The sequence below is a fragment of the Salmo trutta genome, chromosome 32, assembly GCF_901001165.1.
Source record: "Salmo trutta chromosome 32, fSalTru1.1, whole genome shotgun sequence".
Lineage (NCBI taxonomy): Eukaryota > Metazoa > Chordata > Actinopteri > Salmoniformes > Salmonidae > Salmo > Salmo trutta.
Window position 1 is genome coordinate 42322296 of NC_042988.1, and position 20356 is coordinate 42342651.

General features: G+C 40.4%; 1 protein-coding gene and 3 long non-coding RNA genes across 5 annotated transcripts in view; 1 reads left to right on the top strand and 3 right to left on the bottom strand.

The window, feature by feature from the left end:
* The window catches only part of LOC115171939 (NLR family CARD domain-containing protein 3-like), a 1137260-nt gene that overhangs the window by 56034 nt on the left and 1060870 nt on the right, over positions 1-20356 (top strand). The gene's annotated exons all lie outside the window — the stretch shown is intronic.
* LOC115171954 (uncharacterized) lies at positions 3336-5531 on the bottom strand. The gene is made up of 2 exons (XR_003871304.1): positions 5165-5531; positions 3336-3672 (listed from the first exon to the last, which is right to left on the bottom strand). It is a non-coding gene; the product is annotated as an uncharacterized LOC115171954 (long non-coding RNA).
* Positions 16194-16796, bottom strand: LOC115171967 (uncharacterized). Its single transcript, XR_003871321.1, has 2 exons — positions 16595-16796; positions 16194-16412 (listed from the first exon to the last, which is right to left on the bottom strand). It is a non-coding gene; the product is annotated as an uncharacterized LOC115171967 (long non-coding RNA).
* On the bottom strand, positions 16811-20347 carry LOC115171964 (uncharacterized). 2 transcript variants are annotated; one of them, XR_003871317.1, is made up of 3 exons: positions 20285-20347; positions 19596-19772; positions 16811-16905 (listed from the first exon to the last, which is right to left on the bottom strand). It is a non-coding gene; the product is annotated as an uncharacterized LOC115171964 (long non-coding RNA). The 2 variants fall into 2 exon arrangements; XR_003871318.1 differs by lacking the exon at positions 16811-16905 and adding an exon at positions 19403-19420.

A 20356-nucleotide genomic window follows, 5' to 3' on the forward strand; every position in this document is an offset into this window, starting at 1 on the left:
GGCATGTATCATTACTGTTGTTCCTATCTAACAGTTATCTTGTGTCCTACCTAACCATGTATCATTACTGTTGTTCCTATCTAACAGTTATCTTGTGTCCTACCTAACCATGTATCATTACTGTTGTTCCTATCTAACAGTTATCTTGTGTCCTACCTAACCATGTATCATTACTGTTGTTCCTATCTAACAGTTATCTTGTGTCCTACCTAACCATGTATCATTACTGATGTTACTATCTAACAGTTATCTTGTGTCCTACCTAACCATGTATCATTACTGTTGTTCCTATCTAACAGTTATCTTGTGTCCTACCTAACCATGTATCATTACTGTTGTTCCTATCTAACAGTTATCTTGTGTCCTACCTCACCATGTATCATTACTGTTGTTCCTATCTAACAGTTATCTTGTGTCCTACCTAACCATATATCATTACTGTTCCTATCTAACAGTTATCTTGTGTCCTACCTAACCATGTATCATTACTGTTGTTCCTATCTAACAGTTATCTTGTGTTCTACCTAACCATGTATCATTACTGTTGTTCCTATCTAACAGTTATCTTGTGTCCTACCTAACCATGTATCATTACTGTTGTTCCTATCTAACAGTTATCTTGTGTCCTACCTAACCATGTATCATTACTGATGTTACTATCTAACAGTTATCTTGTGTCCTACCTAACCATGTATCATTACTGTTGTTCCTATCTAACAGTTATCTTGTGTCCTACCTAACCATGTATCATTACTGTTGTTCCTATCTAACAGTTATCTTGTGTCCTACCTCACCATGTATCATTACTGTTGTTCCTATCTAACAGTTATCTTGTGTCCTACCTAACCATATATCATTACTGTTCCTATCTAACAGTTATCTTGTGTCCTACCTAACCATGTATCATTACTGTTGTTCCTATCTAACAGTTATCTTGTGTTCTACCTAACCATGTATCATTACTGTTGTTCCTATCTAACAGTTATCTTGTGTCCTACCTAACCATGTATCATTACTGTTGTTACTATCTAACAGTTATCTTGTGTCCTACCTAACCATGTATCATTACTGTTGTTCCTATCTAACAGTTATCTTGTGTCCTACCTAACCATGTATCATTACTGTTCCTATCTAACAGTTATCTTGTGTTCTACCTAACCATGTATCATTACTGTTGTTCCTATCTAACAGTTATCTTGTGTCCTACCTAACCATGTATCATTACTGTTGTTCCTATCTAACAGTTATCTTGTGTCCTACCTAACCAGTGAACGTGTGGCTGTGAACGTCCTGTCAATGCCTGTCCTGGTGACTCATTTTACATTTTAGTCATTGAGCAGACGCTCTTATCCAGAGCAATTTACAGTTGGCCCTGGTGACTCCTGGGCCCTTATTCATAAAGGAAGTGTCTCAGAGCTGATCTAGGATCAGGTCCTCCTCTCCATGTAATCTGATTCATTATGATCTAGGATCAGGTCCCTCCTCTCCATGTAATCTAATTCATTATGATCTAGGATCAGGTCCTCCTCTCCATGTAATCTGATTCATTATGATCTAGGATCAGGTCCCCCCTCTCCATGTAATCTAATTCATTATGATCTAGGATCAGGTTCTCCTCTCCATGTAATCTGATTCATTATGATCTAGGATCAGGTCCTCCTCTCCATGTAATCTGATTCATTATGATCTAGGATCGGGTCCTCCTCTCCATGTAATCTGATTCATTATGATCTAGGATCAGGTCCCCCTCTCCATGTAATCTGATTCATTATGATCTAGGATCAGGTCCCTCCTCTCCATGTAATCTGATTCATTATGATCTAGGATCAGGTCCCTCCTCTCCATGTAATCTGATTCATTATGATCTAGGATCAGGTCCACCCTCTCCATGTAATCTGAATCATTATGATCTAGGATCAGGTCCTCCTCTCCATGTAAGCTAGAGTGGTGTTTGTCAGACCATGAGACATCCTGAAAATCTGTCTTCTCACAAAATCGTATGTAGAGTCTGAACGGTTTGGCCAACAAACTATTATGATACCTCTATTGAAAGCTGAGATTCGTACGAACACTATGGTGTTCTCCGTTTTGCTCTAGGAATTACAACAAACTAACAGGGTGTAAGTGATATTAGGGGGACACAGAAAAACTCAAATTAAATAATATGAATGAAAAATGAATGAAAAAATGAATGAATGAATGAATGAATGACATTTTATTTCTGTGTCAAATCGCCAACTGGCAACCCATCCCTTATGGGGTTAATTGCCACAAAAACAAACATTACAATAATTCACTGTGGTAATTAAATGATATGTACATGAAGAATGAAAACAATGTAAGGTATAAATCAATACATAATAGTAAATAAGGTGATGCAAACAATAATTATATCCCTAGAGCAGAACAATAATATACACACATACATACACACTGTATATATACACATCACATACATACATACATACACACTGTATATATACACATACATACATACACACTGTATATATACACATACATACATACACATTGTATATATACACATACATACATACACACTGTATATATACACATACATACATACACATTGTATATATACACATACATACATACACACTGTATATATACACATACATAAATAACATATACAGATAAATAAATACAGAAAAAAAGAAACAAGGCATTTGAACCCAGTCTGGCACAAAGAGAAGATTCATATGGGAGTCAAGTCTAGGTACATATCTGTTGTTCTGCCCCTGAACAAGGCAGTTAACCCACTGTTGCTAGTATGTTTAGATTTTACCTTTCTTTAAACTAGGCAAGTCAGTTATGAACAAATTCTTATTTTCAATGAGCTGTCATTGAAAATAAGAATTTGTTCTTAACTGACCTTCCTAGTTTAAATAAAGGTAAAATCTAAATATTCTGCAAATGGAAATACACAATGGACAAAAAAAACATTTAATTTCTCCTCATCACATACTGCCAGGGTATATCTGGTGGTCTGTCTCCTCATCACATACTGCCAGGGTATATCTGGTGGTCTGTCTCCTCATCACATAATACCAGGGTATATCTGGTGTGCTTTCTGGAATAAGAGCAAGCGTATATCGTGGTAGAAAGGGCAATAGAGGATCAAATTAGTTTCATTCTCTATTTCTTTGAGGTCACAATAGTTACATACAATTTACTGGAAACCAGGTTTAGTTGTGTTTTTTCTCTCCAAAATATGAGTCACTGTAGAACTTTAATAATTGTTAACAGGCCTACAAACCCAAAAGTTTTAATTTGAGAATGTTCATTTGTATGCCTCAAATATTAAACTGTCTTAAATATTTGATGATTAGTTGAATCAGGTGTATAAGTACTGGTGAGAACAAAAGGATGAGAAACCCTGAGATAAACATTAAACCATATAATGTAAAAGCTCCTCCACCATCTTTACCAGACATTTTACTGATAACATGTAGACCGACTGATTAGTTTCCACTTTGAAAACTGCTGTCTGTCAGCAACTCAGCTCAAGTAGCAGTTCTACTAACTTGTAATATCTCATTCCAGGTATTCATTCTCTTACTCTGTCCATTAGAATAAATTATTGTTCAGAAATACTTAATTATTTGTCAGTAATCTCCATATAGTGTTTTCTGCTCTGTCGTCTCAAAATGGATCCTGTACAAAAGAACAACTTTACTTTCTGTTTCAGCTCAGCCGCCTCCCGAGTGGTGCAGAGTCCCGCATCTTGCGTCACTGCAGTACCTGGTTCGAGTCCAGGCTGCATGACTGGGAGTCCCATAGGGCGGCGCACAATTGGCCCAGCGTCGTCAAGGTTTGGCCGGGGTAGGCCGTCATTGTTAATAAGAATTTGTTCTGACTTACCTAGTTAAATAAAAGTGAAATAAAAATAAAATATCTTCCACTAGATGGCAGTAAACACCTGCTGTAACCTGACTTTACAGCAGTATCATTATGATATAAACAGCTAAACTGATCTGAGATCAGCTCTCTTATGTATACTGTCACAGGTTTACAGCAGCTGACAGTTGCAGCTTCATCGCTACTAACTGAAACTACCTTGGTTTAAAAAAAGACAATATATGTAAAGATGAAAAGGTATATAACTTATAAATCATGAGCCTCATCTTGAGGAGTATTTGATTGGATGTTATAGACCCCCATCTGAACAGTTTATTTTCCTATGCTGTGGCCCTCACCATCTGGCCCATAGAGACTAAAGGGCTATGCTGTGGCCCTCACCAACAGGCCCATAGAGACTAAATGACTATGCTGTGGCCCTCACCAACTGGCCCATAGAGACTAAATGACTATGCTGTGGCCCTCACCAACTGGCCCATAGAGACTAAATGACTATGCTGTGGCCCTCACCAACTGGCCCATAGAGACTAAAGGACTATGCTGTGGCCCTCACCAACAGGCCCATAGAGACTAAAGGACTATGCTGTGGTCCTCACCAACTGGCCCATAGAGACTAAAGGACTATGCTGTGGTCCTCACCAACAGGCCCATAGAGACTAAAGGACTATGCTGTGGTCCTCACCATCTGGCCCATAGAGACTAAAGGACTATGCTGTGGCCCTCACCATCTGGTCCATAGAGACTAAAGGACTATGCTGTGGTCCTCACCATCTGGCCCATAGAGACTAAAGGACTATGCTGTGGCCCTCACCAACAGGCCCATAGAGACTAAAGGACTATGCTGTGGTCCTCACCAACAGGCCCATAGAGACTATATGACTATGCTGTGGTCCTCACCAACAGGTCCATAGAGACTAAAGGACTATGCTGTGGTCCTCACCAACAGGCCCATAGAGACTATATGACTATGCTGTGGTCCTCACCAACAGGCCCATAGAGACTATATGACTATGCACTCTACGCTGCACACCGCATCAACGGGGATGTAGTGGAGGGTAAACACGCTTACACACCTTTTTAAATGTAAAATAGTCTTAACTCAACTTTGTATTTTGTTAATTATCGTTTACCACTTAATATGCGTTTCCAGCGTTAAGCCTAAATTCCATCGCGGAAACCGGGTCCAGGTTGGTCAGCATGATAAAGAATCATATCTCAAGGTTACTCTGTCTATTGAATGTCTGACTACGACCTAACTTTATAATAGTTATATGTAGCCAAGACTTACCAGAGTCTGTCCCTCTGTCCTTCAAATCAACACATTTATCCTGCTTCTAATGTTGCAGAGAAATGTGCGCTTCAGTTTCAACAGTCATGTTGTAACGGCGTAGACCACACAGTTACTTTCACTTTCATATGAGGAAATCACGTCCCTTCTGACGTCACTGGTGTATGGGTAAATAATGATGACAGAAGAGATCTACTAACTGGTAATAATATGTCATTCCAGGTATTCATTATCTTACTCTGTCCTTTATTGTTCAGAAATACTTTATTTGTACTTCTCTCCATATAGTGTGTTTTCCTCTTTTGTCATCTCAGCATGGATCCTGCACTCAGCCGTCTCCCCATCCTGATAATAAAGTGTTTTATTGGTATCTTCCACTAGATGGTAGTAAACACCTGCTGTAACTAGACTTCACAACAGCATTCCTTATTCATAAAGGCAGTGTCTCAAAGGAGGAGTGCTGAACCAGGATCAGGTCCCCCTGTCTATGTAATCTGATTCATTATGATCTAGGATCAGGTCCCCCCTCTCATTGTAATCTGATTCATTATGATCTAGGATCAGGTCCCTCCTCTCCATGTAATCTGATTCATTATGATCTAGGATCAGGTCCCCCCTCTCCATGTAATGTGATTCATTATGATCTAGGATCAGGTCCCTCTCTCCATGTAATCTGATTCATTATGATCTAGGATCAGGTCCTCCTCTCCATGTAATCTGACTCATTATGATCTAGGATCAGGTCCCCCCTCTCCATGTAATCTGTTCATTATGATATAGGATCAGGTCGCCCTCTCCATGTATTCTGATTCATTACGATCCAGGATCAGGTCCCTCTCTCCATGTAATTTGATTCATTATGATCTAGGATCAGGTCCTCCTCTCCATGTAATCTGATTCATTATGATCTAGTATCAGGTCCCCCCCTCTCCATGTAATCTGATTCATTATGATCTAGGATCAGGTCCTCCTCTCCATGTAATCTGATTCATTATGATCTAGGATCAGGTCCTCCTCTCCATGTAATCTGATTCATTATGATCCAGGATCAGGTCCCCCTCTCCATGTAATCTGATTCATTATGATCTAGGATCAGGTCCCCTCTCCATGTAATCTGATTCATTATGATTGTTTTGTCTCATGTCTTTATATTCATATAGCCTGGGGACAATGTAGCTGTATTGAAATGACCTTGTTTTATAACCTTCTTTGTTGCTCAGTGGTACTTCAGTTGTCCTGACCATGTCCAATTCTTTCACACAGTAATGCTCCAGCATCCACTCAGAGCTTATCCATCTAATGCATTCCTCAGATACTGCAGAGTTGTTCAGCAAGTCCCTGAGGTCGTCATGTTCAACCATATTTATTTGCTTATTTGTCAGATGAAACCTGAGGGGATCACTGTAGTGGGTCATAATGCATCCAAAATGGTTCTGAGGTCCTCAACAATGTTATTCTGTACCGTAGCTGGGATGCAGTGTTCTTTCATGATTTTCTACCCCACAATGAGATTTGTAGCTCATCCCAGTTCTTCAATTGTAGTTGAATTTTGTTCCAATATACAGAATGGAAAATAAACATTTCCCTTCCCCTAAGAAACAACTTCTATTCTCACATACAACAAGAAGACAAAATGACACCAGACATTCACCATTCAGTTAGTATTGGAAAAGAGGAAGGAATTACACAGAACACACAATAATCACACTGGATTGATTGATTCACTGTAAATACATTCATTCACCATTCAGTTGGTATTGGATAGACAAAGAAGTAACACAGAACACACATCAAATGCTTTAAAGAAGCTAACCTGTTTGTAGATCCATAGTGAACTAGGCAAGTCAGTTAAGAACAAATTCTTATTTACAATGACGGCCTACCCCGGCCAAACCCGGACGATGCTGGGCCAATAGAGCACCGCCCTTATGGGACTCCCAATCACGACCGGTTGTGATACAGCCTGGAATCGAACCAGGGTTTGTAGTGACGCCTCTTGCACTGAGATGTAGTGCCTTAGGCCACTCGGGAGCCCCCCAAAAGATCAAATGTATAAAAAAAAACACTATACAGTTATTGGAAGAATTCAAAATGGCGGTTTGACTATGAATATCTAGTATGTACAGAGCACTTCCAGTTGACCGGGGCAGCTCTAGCAGGGCAGACATTTGATAATGAACTGACTGGTTGGAAAGGTGGCATACTATGGACAGGTGCCATGTTGAAACCCACTGAGCTCTTCAGTAAGGCCATTCTACTGCCAATGTGTTTGTCTATGGAGATTGCATGGCACTCTGCTCGATTTTATACACGTAATCAACTGATGTGGCTGAAATAGCTAAATCCACTCATTTGAAGGGGTGTCCACATACTTTAGGATATATAGTGCATCACATGTCTCCAAGTTTATTTCCATATGGTGATTATTATATCAATATATGTGCATAAAGTCATTTCCACCTCCGTTTCTGCCATCATTTATTTTACAGAAAGATCCCACGTTGTCTAAGGTATTTTGTTTTGTCCACATTTTGTAAAGTTCCCAAAATAACTTTTTGGTGTCTAACCAGGTTTCCATCCAAACTTTTTATACAAGTTAAGACAGTCCTTCTATCTGAGAAGTCAGAGAGAAGTGAAAAATTCTTCCTTGGTTGTTAATTTTCTCAAGATCGAAAAGGCACAACCTTGGATTCGAGCCGATGTCTTCAGTAGCTGAACATGTTATTACTCCACTAGATTAGAGCCGATGTCTTCAGTAGCTGAACATGTTATTACTCCACTAGATTAGAGCTGATGTCTTCAGTAGCTGAACATGTTATTAGTCCACTAGATTAGAGCCGATGTCTTCAGTAGCTGAACATGTTATTACTCCACTAGATTAGAGCCGATGTCTTCAGTAGCTGAACATGTTATTACTCCACTAGATTAGAGCTGATGTCTTCAGTAGCTGAACATGTTATTAGTCCACTAGATTAGAGCCGATGTCTTCAGTAGCTGAACATGTTATTACTCCACTAGATTAGAGCCGATGTCTTCAGTAGCTGAACATTTTATTAGTCCACTAGATTAGAGCCGATGTCTTCAGTAGCTGAACATGTTATTACTCCACTAGATTAGAGCCGATGTCTTCAGTAGCTGAACATGTTATTAGTCCACTAGATTAGAGCTGATGTCTTCAGTAGCTGAACATGTTATTATTCCACTAGATTAGAGCCGATGTCTTCAGTAGCTGAACATGTTATTACTCCACTAGATTAGAGCCGATGTCTTCAGTAGCTGAACATGTTATTACTCCACTAGATTAGAGCCGATGTCTTCAGTCGCTGAACATGTTATTACTCCACTAGATTAGAGCCGATGTCTTCAGTAGCTGAACATGTTATTACTCCACTAGATTAGAGCCGATGTCTTCAGTAGCTGAACATGTTATTACTCCACTAGATTAGAGCCGATGTCTTCAGTAGCTGAACATGTTATTACTCCACTAGATTAGAGCTGATGTCTTCAGTAGCTGAACATGTTATTAGTCCACTAGATTAGAGCCGATGTCTTCAGTAGCTGAACATGTTATTAGTCCAACATCGGGACACGTTTAATTTTCGTCGGAGTGCCTTTGTTTTAACGGCGTGCACGTGCACAGGTCGGCGCGAGGCAACCGTTAGACCCGATGACGTGTTTCTACGCATGAGCTTAGCTAGCCAACGTCGCCATGACATCACCTGCAAGTGTGATCAGGGATTTCTATTGGAGAAGCAGTCATTCTGTCTATCGTCATACTGTACTGTCTTTAATCATGACCTGCTGCAGTCATTCTGTCTATCGTCATACTGTACTGTCTTTAATCATGACCTGCTGCAGTCATTCTGTCTATCGTCATACTGTACTGTCTTTAATCATGACCTGCTGCAGTCATTCCCTTGTGGGAAGCAGTGTCTATGAAAGATCATGTTGTTCAAAGTGGCTAGAGGACTCTAATGAGCAGTGGTGGAAAAGTACCCAATTGTCATACTTGGGTAAAAGTAAAAAATACCTTAATAGAAAATTACTCAAGTAAAAGTGAAAGTCACCCAGTAAAATACTACTTGGGACGGCAGTAAAATACTACTTGGGACGGCAGTACAATACTACTTGGGACGGCAGTACAATACTACTTGAGTCATGCAGGTAGCCTAGTGGTTAGATCGTTGGGCCAGTAACCGAAAGGTTGCTGGTTTGAATCTCCGAGCTGGTAAAAATGTAAAGGTAAAAATCTGTCTCTTATTACGAGATGGAGTTCAGACAGACTACTTTAAGGAAACTTTCTGAATGGATATTTTTTTTCCAAACTGCCACTGTAATTATCCCCCCCCCCTCTAAAACAGCAGCTGCTGATTACAGGGACAAGGAGGACCTGATCAGTCATCCTTGATCAGAGGCACTTTGTCCATACAGGAATAGATCTTCTACATATTAGCTGTGATGACACAACAGTGGTAGGCCTGATCACCGACAACAACGAGACAGCCTATAGGGAGGAGGTCAGAGACCTGGCCAGGTGGGGAAGAATAACAACCTTTCCCTCAACGTAACCAAGACTAAGGAGATGATTGTGGACTACAGGAACAGGAAAAGGAGCACCGAGCACGTCCCCATTCTCATCGACGGTGGTGTAGTGGAGCAGGTTGAGAGCTTCAAATTCCTTGGTGTCCACATCAACAACAAACTAGAATGGTCCAAACACACTAAGACAGTCATGAAGAGGGCACGACAAAGCCTATTCCCCCTCAGGAAACTAAAAAGATTTGGCATGGGTCCTGAGATCCTCAAAAGGTTTTACAGCTGCAACATCGAGAGCATCCTGACCGGTTGCATCACTGCCTGGTACGGTAATTGCTCGGCCTCCGACCGCAAGGCACTACAGAGGGTAGTGCGTACGGCCCAGTACATCACCGGGGCCAAGCTTCCTGCCATCCAGGACCTCTACACCAGGCGGTGTCAGAGGAAGGCCCTAAAAATTGTCAAAGACCCCAGCCACCCCAGTCATAGACTGTTCTCTCTACTACCGCATGGCAAGCGGTACCGGATTGCCAAGTCTAGGACAAAAAGGCTTCTCAACAGTTTTTACCCCCAAGCCATAAGACTTCTGAACAGGTAACCAATGGTTACCTGGACTATTTGCATTGTGTGCCCCCCCCCCAAACCCTCTTTTACGCTGCTGCTACTCTCTGTTTATCTTATATGCATAGTCCCTTTAACTATACATTCATGTACATACTACCTCAATTGGCCCGACCAACCAGTGCTCCCGCACATTGGCTAACCGGGCTATCTGTATTGTGTCCCGCCACCCGCCAACCCCTCTTTTTACGCTACTGCTACTCTCAGTTCATCATATATGCATAGTCACTTTAACCATATCCACATGTACATACTACCTCAATCAGCCTGACTAACCGGTGTCTGTATATAGCCTTGCTACTCTTGTTTTCAAATTTATTTTTACTGGTGTTTTATTTCTTTACTTACACACACACACACACACACACACACACACACACACACACACACACACACACACACACACACACACACACACACACACACACACACACACATTTTTTTTCTCGCACTATTGGTTAGATCCTGTAAGTCAGCATTTCACTGTAAGGTCTACACCTGTTGTATTCGGCACACGTGGCAAATAAACTTTGATTTGATTTGAAAGAGGGTGGTGGTGGTGGGGGCAATGCAAATAGTCTGGGTAGCCATTTGATTAGATGTACAGGAGTCTTATGGCTTGGGGGTAGAAGCTGTTTAGAAGCCTCATGGATCTAGACTTGGCGCTCCGGTACCGCTTGCCGGGCGGTAGCAGAGAGAACAGTCTGAATAGGGTGCCTGGGAGTCTTTGACCATTTTTAGGGCCTTCCTCTGACACCGCCTGATATAGAGTTCCTGGATGGCAGGAAGCTTGGCCCCGGTGATGTACTGGGCCGTACGCACTACCCTCTGTAGTGCCTTGCGGTCAGAGGTTTGAACAGTTGCCATACCAGGCAGTGATGCAACCCGTCAGGATGCTCTTGATGGTGCAGCTGTAAAACCTTTTGAGGATCTGAGGGCCCATGCCAAATATTTTCCTCTTCACGACTGTCTAGGTCGTGAAGATCTTCCACTTAAGTACGCTGGAGGAGCGCTTCTCTCGCCTGTTGACAGTGTCAACGCTGTCAAGGCTCTCTCCATGAGGATGTGCTCTGTACCAGGTATATATATATATATATATATATATATATATATACACACACACACCCAAATGCATACAATTAGTATACAGATGTGTGTGTTTGAAAGTTACTTTGCCGGTACATCGTTAGTGTGACTCTCTCGAAGGGTGATGTCAAGCTCCAAGTTTGTTTACAATCTAAAGATAACTTAGGTAAATAAATACATAGGTGACATTTCTGAAATGGGAGATACTCTATATTCACTTCTGAAATAGGAGATACTCTATATTTACTTCTGAAATGGGAGATACTCTATATTCACTTCTGAAATGGGAGATACTCTATATTCACTTCTGAAATGGGAGATACTCTATATTTACTTCTGAAATGGGAGATACTCTATATTTACTTCTGAAATGGGAGATACTCTATTTTCACTTCTGAAATAGGAGATACTCTATTTTCACTTCTGAAATAGGAGATACTCTATTCACTTCGGAAATATGCAGTGCAGGGAAACATTAATGCACCTAAATGTGCGATGTCTGTACCAGCAGCACACAATCATGTTGGACAACTACCACAGATAGACTCACAATGAACTACACATCAACATATATGTTAACATAGACCCACTCTGAAATACACATCAACATATATGTTAACATAGACTCACTCTGAAATACACATCAACATATATGTTAACATAGACCCACTCTGAACTACCCATCAACATATATGTTAACATAGACCCACTCTGAACTACCCATCAACATATATGTTACACATAGACCCACTCTGAAATACACATCAACATTTATGTTACACACACTACACACTAACACACACAAACTAGATGTTGCCAGTTCAATGCCCCAGTAACCAAGCTGTCAGAGCAGCAGTCTCTTAAAAAGCATGGGCTGAGGCACACCGCTAAATGTTTGTAGAGTTGCTGAGCAACGGAGGGTAAACAGTATCCAAAGAAAGAAAGGAAGTCTCAACAATGGTTGTATTAAACAGTTGGAATCATGTGACATGTGACTTCCTTCCTTTGTGTTTAGAACATCTGTCTGAAAACATATCCCTTCAGATAGCTGCTGTTTTTTGAACATTTTACTTGCAATGATTGTGATGTGTGGTTGTTTTTGCCTACTTTAGTTGAATGCAAAGTCAGTGTGTAGTTGAATGGAAACATTTAGTTGAATGGAAGTTGCTAAATGTAATTCAGTTTGTAGTGTGTGGCGCTTGCAATGCCAGGATAGTGGGTTTGATTCCCGGGACCACCCGTACGTAAAATGTATGTTTTGGATAAAAGCATCTTCTAAATGGCAGATGGTTATTATTATTAAGTTAATGTACATGTTTCTGTCCCTCTGTCTCATATTCTGCATGAGGAAGAAGGTGCAGAAAGACCTGGATGATCAGGAGAAGCTGGTGTCCCGCTTTGGATTGTGAGAGACAAAACCAACAGAGACTCCATATTCACCGACTCCCCTCTCCTTTTTTGAAAGTTAAACTTTATTTAATTAGGCAAGTTAGTTAAGAACAAATCCTTATTTACAATGACAGCCTACCGGGGAACAGTGGGTGAACTGCCTAGTTCAGGGGCAGAACAACAGATTCTTACCTTGTCAGCTCAGGGATTCAATCCATCAACATTTTGGTTACTGGCCCAACTCTCTAACCACTAGGCTACCTCCTCTACTTATCTTTTTCCCTCTGCTGGAAAGGATTTGTACTGTATTTTCTTCTGGTAAAAATGCTAAATGTTACACTTATTTTCATGAAATATGAATAAATAAATGGCATCTTTTTGTAGAAATGTGTCTTGTCATTGTTGTCTGTCTTCAGTCTAGAAGATCTCAGTTGCATTGAACCATAAGTGGTTGTGGTTTTGTACTATTTTGAGTAGCAAACGTTGTGCTCATTTTGTGATAACCGATGTGTTACTGTTGTCTGTGGTAAAGCAGTAGGTCATTTGTTTTGCTCTACTTCTAACAGGCTACATTTCAGGCTCCTATGGAGCAAAACATAATCCAAAACACAACCAAAACAAACTGCAAATGCATCGTTGTCGAGTTTGTAGAGTCACCAACTTCATGTAGTCATTGCGTGTAAGGAATATGGGACTAAATATTAAAGATTTCACTACTTCAATACACTCCAAGACAGTGTTTCCCAACTCCGGTCCTCGAGTACCTCCGGGGCTACAACAAAACGTGTGCTGTTGGGAGTAGATTACTCTGGGACCGGAGTTGGGAAACACTGGCTTGGAGTGTATTGGTCAGAATACTTATGACTTCTTCAAATAGGGGGACTAGATACATAACGTGCTTTCATTTCTAAACTGTGAAACAGACATGCATGAAAATACCTTCAAATAAAAGGTGACATATACTGTCTCCTCATATTAAATATTTGATCTCAAATCCAAAATGCTGGAGTATAGAACCAAATGTACAATTGTGTGTTTATACATTTATCTGGTCTAGAAGGTTGCGTGTTTATACCTTGTCACGTAGAGTAGGCCAGAAGGCTAAACTGGAAAACCTAACCTCTATAAAAAATAAAAAGATGGCGGAGCCGCAAAAGTTCTTCTGTGCAAAGGTGTTTATTTACATAGTGATTCCGGAACAAAAACAACAGCACTGCCATCAAACGTATACCTTATGGGACAGCTTAAAAACAAAGCTGCCCCACCCACAGCTCAATCCAAAATGCCTCTCCATGAACTGAAAGAGAGGCTCCTTTTGTAGGGGTAGCCCCTCCCCTCAGAACAATTAACACTAATTAATTAAGCAATTACCTATTCAACCTACAGTTTCCATTTATCTAAACATACCAAAATATATACATTGCAACACGTTTATGAAACAACATCACAATATAACATTTACAAAATTACATCACTACTGACAGTGTCTTCCAATATGCCCATTTACATTAATGAGCCATTCCGGACAGGCACTACAAAGTAAGCCCAATTCCCTTAGCTCGGGTCCTTATCCAGCATAGCCGGAAGCTACAGAGATGGAGAGAGAGAGGAACAGACAAACAACCGCGCTCATCCATAACATCGATAAGTATACTAAATATTGCTTATATTAAATATGAACACCTGTCTGTTTATTTCTTTATACCATAACCGGTTACTGAAGTAAGTGTGAAATGTATGTACTAAGATAGAGAAGCTAACTTGTGTGTCGACCCACATTGTTAACTTATCTGATAACGGAGCAGGGAGGAGTGAGGAATGTGTGCGTGCGTTAAAGTACCAAATGCTGCCCGCGGCCAGTGACGGACTTCTACGTCACATACCTCTATCTGGTCTAGAAGGTTGTGTGTTTATACCTCTATCTGGTCTAGAAGGTTGTGTGTTTATACCTCTATCTGGTCTAGAAGGTTGTGTGTTTATACCTCTATCTGGTCTAGAAGGTTGTGTGTTTATACCTCTATCTGGTCTAGAAGGTTGTGTGTTTATACCTCTATCTGGTCTAGAAGGTTGTGTGTTTATACCTCTATCTGGTCTAGAAGGTTGTGTGTTTATACCTCTATCTGGTCTAGAAGGTTGTGTGTTTATACCTCTATCTGGTCTAGAAGGTTGTGTGTTTACACCTCTATCTGGTCTAGAAGGTTGTGTGTTTACACCTCTATCTGGTCTAGAAGGTTGTGTGTTTACACCTCTATCTGGTCTAGAAGGTTGTGTGTTTACACCTCTATCTGGTCTAGAAGGTTGTGTGTTTACACCTCTATCTGGTCTAGAAGGTTGTGTGTTTACACCTCTATCTGGTCTAGAAGGTTGTGTGTTTATACCTCTATCTGGTCTAGAAGGTTGTGTGTTTATACCTCTATCTGGTCTAGAAGGTTGTGTGTTTATACCTCTATCTGGTCTAGAAGGTTGTGTGTTTATACCTCTATCTGGTCTAGAAGTTTGTGTGTTTATACCTCTATCTGGCAATCCACCAAATTCACTTCAATATTCACCACCAACATTGACCAATATCAGTCAATACTAAAATTAAATGAGTGTCTAAACCAAAGCTTTATTTTTCTTGAGAAACTCTGGCCTACTGTACACAGACGTGTGTGTTGTGTTTACTGTATGATGCAACACATGTTTAACAAACAAATATTTACAAATGATTTGATCACACTTAACAATAATATGCATCCTATTCAAAGTCAAAGGCATTTTACAGAAATGCACTAACATAACAGAACATGGATGTACAGTCACAGGAATATAATAAAGTCATCTCCTCACAACAACTGATTTATTAATGTCCATATCTGAAGTCATGACCACTGTCAAAGCCATCAAGTCACACGGTCGCGTTAGAACCGAAGGGTGTGTGTGTTACTGTTGTCATGGAGACCCAGGTGTTCCTCCAGGAGAAGGCTACTCTATCTGGCACAAAGACACTGAGCAAAGGGTAACAGCCGGCTAGTCCAAAAGCTGGATAGAGGGGCTCAGGGAATGTGGTGTGGAATGTGTACATGTGGGTCAATGTGTCAGAGGAGACCGTGTAGAAGGACAGGGTGCCGGCCGGCCAGTCAGAGGAGACCGTGTAGAAGGACAGGGTGCTGGCCGGCCAGTCAGAGGAGACCGTGTAGAAGGACAGGGTGCTGGCCGGCCAGTCAGAGGAGACCGTGTAGAAGGACAGGGTGCTGGCCGGCCAGTCCAGATACACTCCTATTCTGTTCTTGGAGGGGTCCCTAAAGGGGGGGGGATTTAATAACAGGGCCATTATGATGAAAATGCATTTTGTGCTGTATACACCAGGACTTGTCATTGCTTCCAATGCCAAAGTCATGGCTGGCGCTGCCTTTTCTTTTGATTCATTTGTATGTCACTCCGAGAACAGTGTCATCACTTGTCTCCATTTCCCAGTAACGACGCTCAGTCAGACCCTCTCTACAAAGAACCTGAAGAGCGCCATAGAATCTCTCCGGGTGATCAGGATATAGCTGTTCCTCAATCTCATATCTCACTGCAGACAGAGAGAGGTGTTTGTTTGCTGTGTTTGGGTCCAGTGTGAGATCACAGGCATCTGTAGACAAGAGGTAAGAGGAGAGGATCAGCTGGATTAAATCAGGAGTGTATTGGAAGATCCAGCCTGTAGACTGAAAATCAAGTCAGCGCAAACTAGTTTAAAACATTGTTTGTGTATTATAATACTTTATGTTGTATCAATGTTACTGAGATTACATGTCAAGTACAGTGTATTCTTACATGTCTTCAGCAGCTCCAGTTTCACCTAGCACTTTTCGTTGTGGTCAATACTGTGCTCGAGGCAGGAGAACAGACAGTGTGAATATACTCAAAGGTCTTAATAATAGAGTATCTTGCATTATTTTCATCAACTGCACTGACTTGATTTTCAGTCTACAGGCTGGATCTTCCATCGTAGCAGAAAGCATCTTCACTCCTGAGTCTCCTGAGGGTTGTAGCTCAGGTCCAGCTCTCTCAGGTGTGAGGGGTTTGACGTTAGTGCTGAAGCCAGAGAATCACAGCCTTCCTCTCTAACTCTACAGAATGGCAGCCTGCAAAGAGAGGTAATGATGATCCTTGGCACATAAATCTTGCTTTTATCACTCACAGCAGATTCAGACATGAGACAGAATAGCAAAGCTCAAGCCACGGCCAATTTACAATACACTTCCTTGCCATAATTTGTCTCTTTGAAAAGTGGACAATCTGTCAGCTAATTGCCACTTCACCGATTGCTTTCAAAATAGAAACTGACAATATTCATATGATTACCTGTGGGGGTATCGTCGGAAATCGTAGACATGGGACAAAAAGGTTTTGACCCACGTGTTTATTTATCAAAATGGATATATCGATGGGATTTAAACGTACTGACACGGAAACTACATGACAAGAGAAAACGGTCTACTTACAGTAACGTTAAATGTTCCCCTTTGTGGGATAGAAAATGTTGATGTTTGATTTGATGATAATGTAGCCTAAACAAACTCGCTAGTCAAAGAAAGCTGACACGAAAAATCCACATCAAAATCAATCGCACAACTTATCTTTTGTCAAACAATATGCATTGGTTAATTCTAGAGCGATACAAACTCAGCAAAAAAAGAAATATCCCTTTTTCAGGATCTTGTCTTTCAAAGATAATTCGTAAAAATCCAAATAACTTCATAGATCTTCATTGTAAAGGGTTTAACCTCTCTAGGGTATGTGGGACGCTACCGTCCCACTCGCCAACAGCCAGTGAAATAGCAGAGCGCCAAATTCAAAACAACGAAAATCTCATAACTCACATTTCTCACATACAAGTATTAAACACCATTTTAAAAATAAACTTCTTGTTAATCCAACCACATTGTCCGATTTCAAAAAGGCTTTAAGGCGAAAGCATAGCATTAGATTATGTTAGGACAGCACCTACACAAGAAAAACCACACAGCCATTTTCCAAGCAAGGAGAGGCGTCACAAAAACCAGAAATACAGCTAAAATGAATCACTAACCTTGGATGATCTTCACACATGATCTTCACCTCTGGTGAATGAGCACATACATTTACAGAAATACTCATCATAAACGTTGGTAAAATATACAACTGTTATTCAAAGAATGAAAGATAAACTTCTCCTTAATGCAACCGCTGTGACAGATTTCAAAAAAGTTTTACGGCGAAAGCACACTATGCAATAATCTGAGTACAGCGCTCAGTCAACAAAACAAGCCATACAGATACCCGCCATGTTGTGGAGTCAACAAAAGTCAGAAATAGCATTATAAATATTCACTTACCTTTGATGATCTTCATCGGAATGCACTCCCAGGATTCCCAGTTCCACAATAAATGTTTGTTTTGTTTCGATAAAGTCCATATTTATGTCCAAATACCTCCTTTTTGTTCGCGCGTTCAGTTCACTATTCCAAATGCAGATGGCGCATCCACTACGTCCAGAAGAAAAGTCAAAAAAGTTGCATTACAGTTTGTAGAAACATGTCTAACGATGAATAGAATCAATCTTTAGGATGTTTTTATCATAAATCTTCAATAATGTTCCAACCGGACAATTCCTTTGTCTTCAGAAAGAAAAAGGAACACAGCTAACTCTCACGGGTGTGCGCCTGACTGAGCTCATGCCATTTTCCCAGACACCTGATACAAACAGCTCTTATTCTCTCCCCATTCACAGTAGAAGCCTGAAACAACGTTCTAAAGACTGTAGACATCTAGTGGAAGCCTTAGGAAGTGCAAAATGACCCCACAGACACTGTATATTGGATAGGCAATCACTTGAAAAACTACAACCTCAGATTTCCCACTTCCTGGTTGGATTTTTCTCAGGTTTTTGCCTGCCATATGAGTTCTGTTATACACACAGACATCATTCAAACAGTTATAGAAACGTCAGCGTGTTTTCTATCCAAATCTACTAATAATATGCATATTCTAGTTTCTGGGCGAGAGTAGTAACCAGTTTAATTTGGGTACGTTTTTCATCCGGCTGTGAAAATACTGCCCCCTACACCTTAACAGGTTTTAAAATCAACATTGGCCTCTTAGTGACATCCTTGTTAATTATTTTGACCTTGCTCTAAGGAATATGTACTTAGTGTCTTGGAATTTGGTATAACCTTCCACTGATCACTGCCTGTCCACAACATCTATGGGATGCTTTAGAAATCCTCCATAATATTTCTTTAACATTGAAGGTATGGAGTTGAATGTGGAGATCAGTGAACATAATCAGGCTATATCCTTCAGGTACTGTGCATTTGGAAAGTATTCAGACTCCTTCACTTTTTCCACATTACGTTACGTCCTTATTCTAAAATGTATTAAATAGATTTGTTTTCTTCAATATTCACAAAATACTCCATAATGACAAAGCAAAAACAGGTTTTTAGAAGTTTTTGCAAATGTATGAAAAGAAAACAATTGAAATATCACATTTACACAAGTAGTCAGATCCTTTGTCCAGTACTTTGTTGAAGCACTTTTGGCAGATTACAGCCTCTTTTTAGGTATGACGCTACAAGCTTGGCACACCTGTATTTAGGCAGTGTATTTCGATTCAGCCTGTAACAAGATTTATTTCATTTTATTAAAACATGCATTTTTTTGTAATTCAAAGATGCCAACATGCTAAATTAAATGCCTGCATTTATTTTGTAAATCAAACAACCCCTGACAAAGAAATGAATGACTTTGAATTCACAGTCCAAATTGATGTACTAACAGAAAAGCTACTGACCTCAGTATCTCCAGTTTACAGTGTTGACTCCCTAGTCCAATAGAGAGTAACTCAACTACAGAATCCTGCAGTATGAAGTTACTCAAGCCCAGCTCTCCCAGGTTGCGGTTGAGAACTGTTTTCATAGAGGAGACCAAATGATCACGTCCCTCGTTTGAGAGTCCGTTCCCGCTGAAACTGCAATGACAGATATAATGCATTTTAAAGCAGCTTATTTCATCAACACATTGAGGCAGATTGTTTAGTGAGACTTACAATTATTATTGTTTTTGTAATTACATGTTACTTAACCTCTTGTGGACAGATGCAAATAACATAACTGGTATCGTAGCATCGGTCAACAGACTGATCTGACATTTAACGTGAAAATGTGTTTCTTGCATATTTACATCAGATGCTCGTTAATGCCGCATTCTCGTGCTAGTCGGAACAAGGAAACTCTGAAATGTCCGACTTGCTAACTGGTTGAACGAGGCACGTGTATAACTACAACCAATTAGCAAGTCAAAGATTTCCTAGTTGCGATTATCACATGAACACGGCATAAGTCCATTTGAGGCAAATGTTGGCCTAAGGGATCATGGTCATGGTAGTGACAAAGAAGATATCTGCACATACAAAAAAACGGCACTTGCTGACATAAAATATATTTTTCTTATTTAAATGTTTTTTATAATCTCTTCAATAACCTCAGTGCTTCCAGTTTACAGTCTGGGCTAGACATTCCAGTACAGAGCACATCCACTTCTGATTCCAGCTGT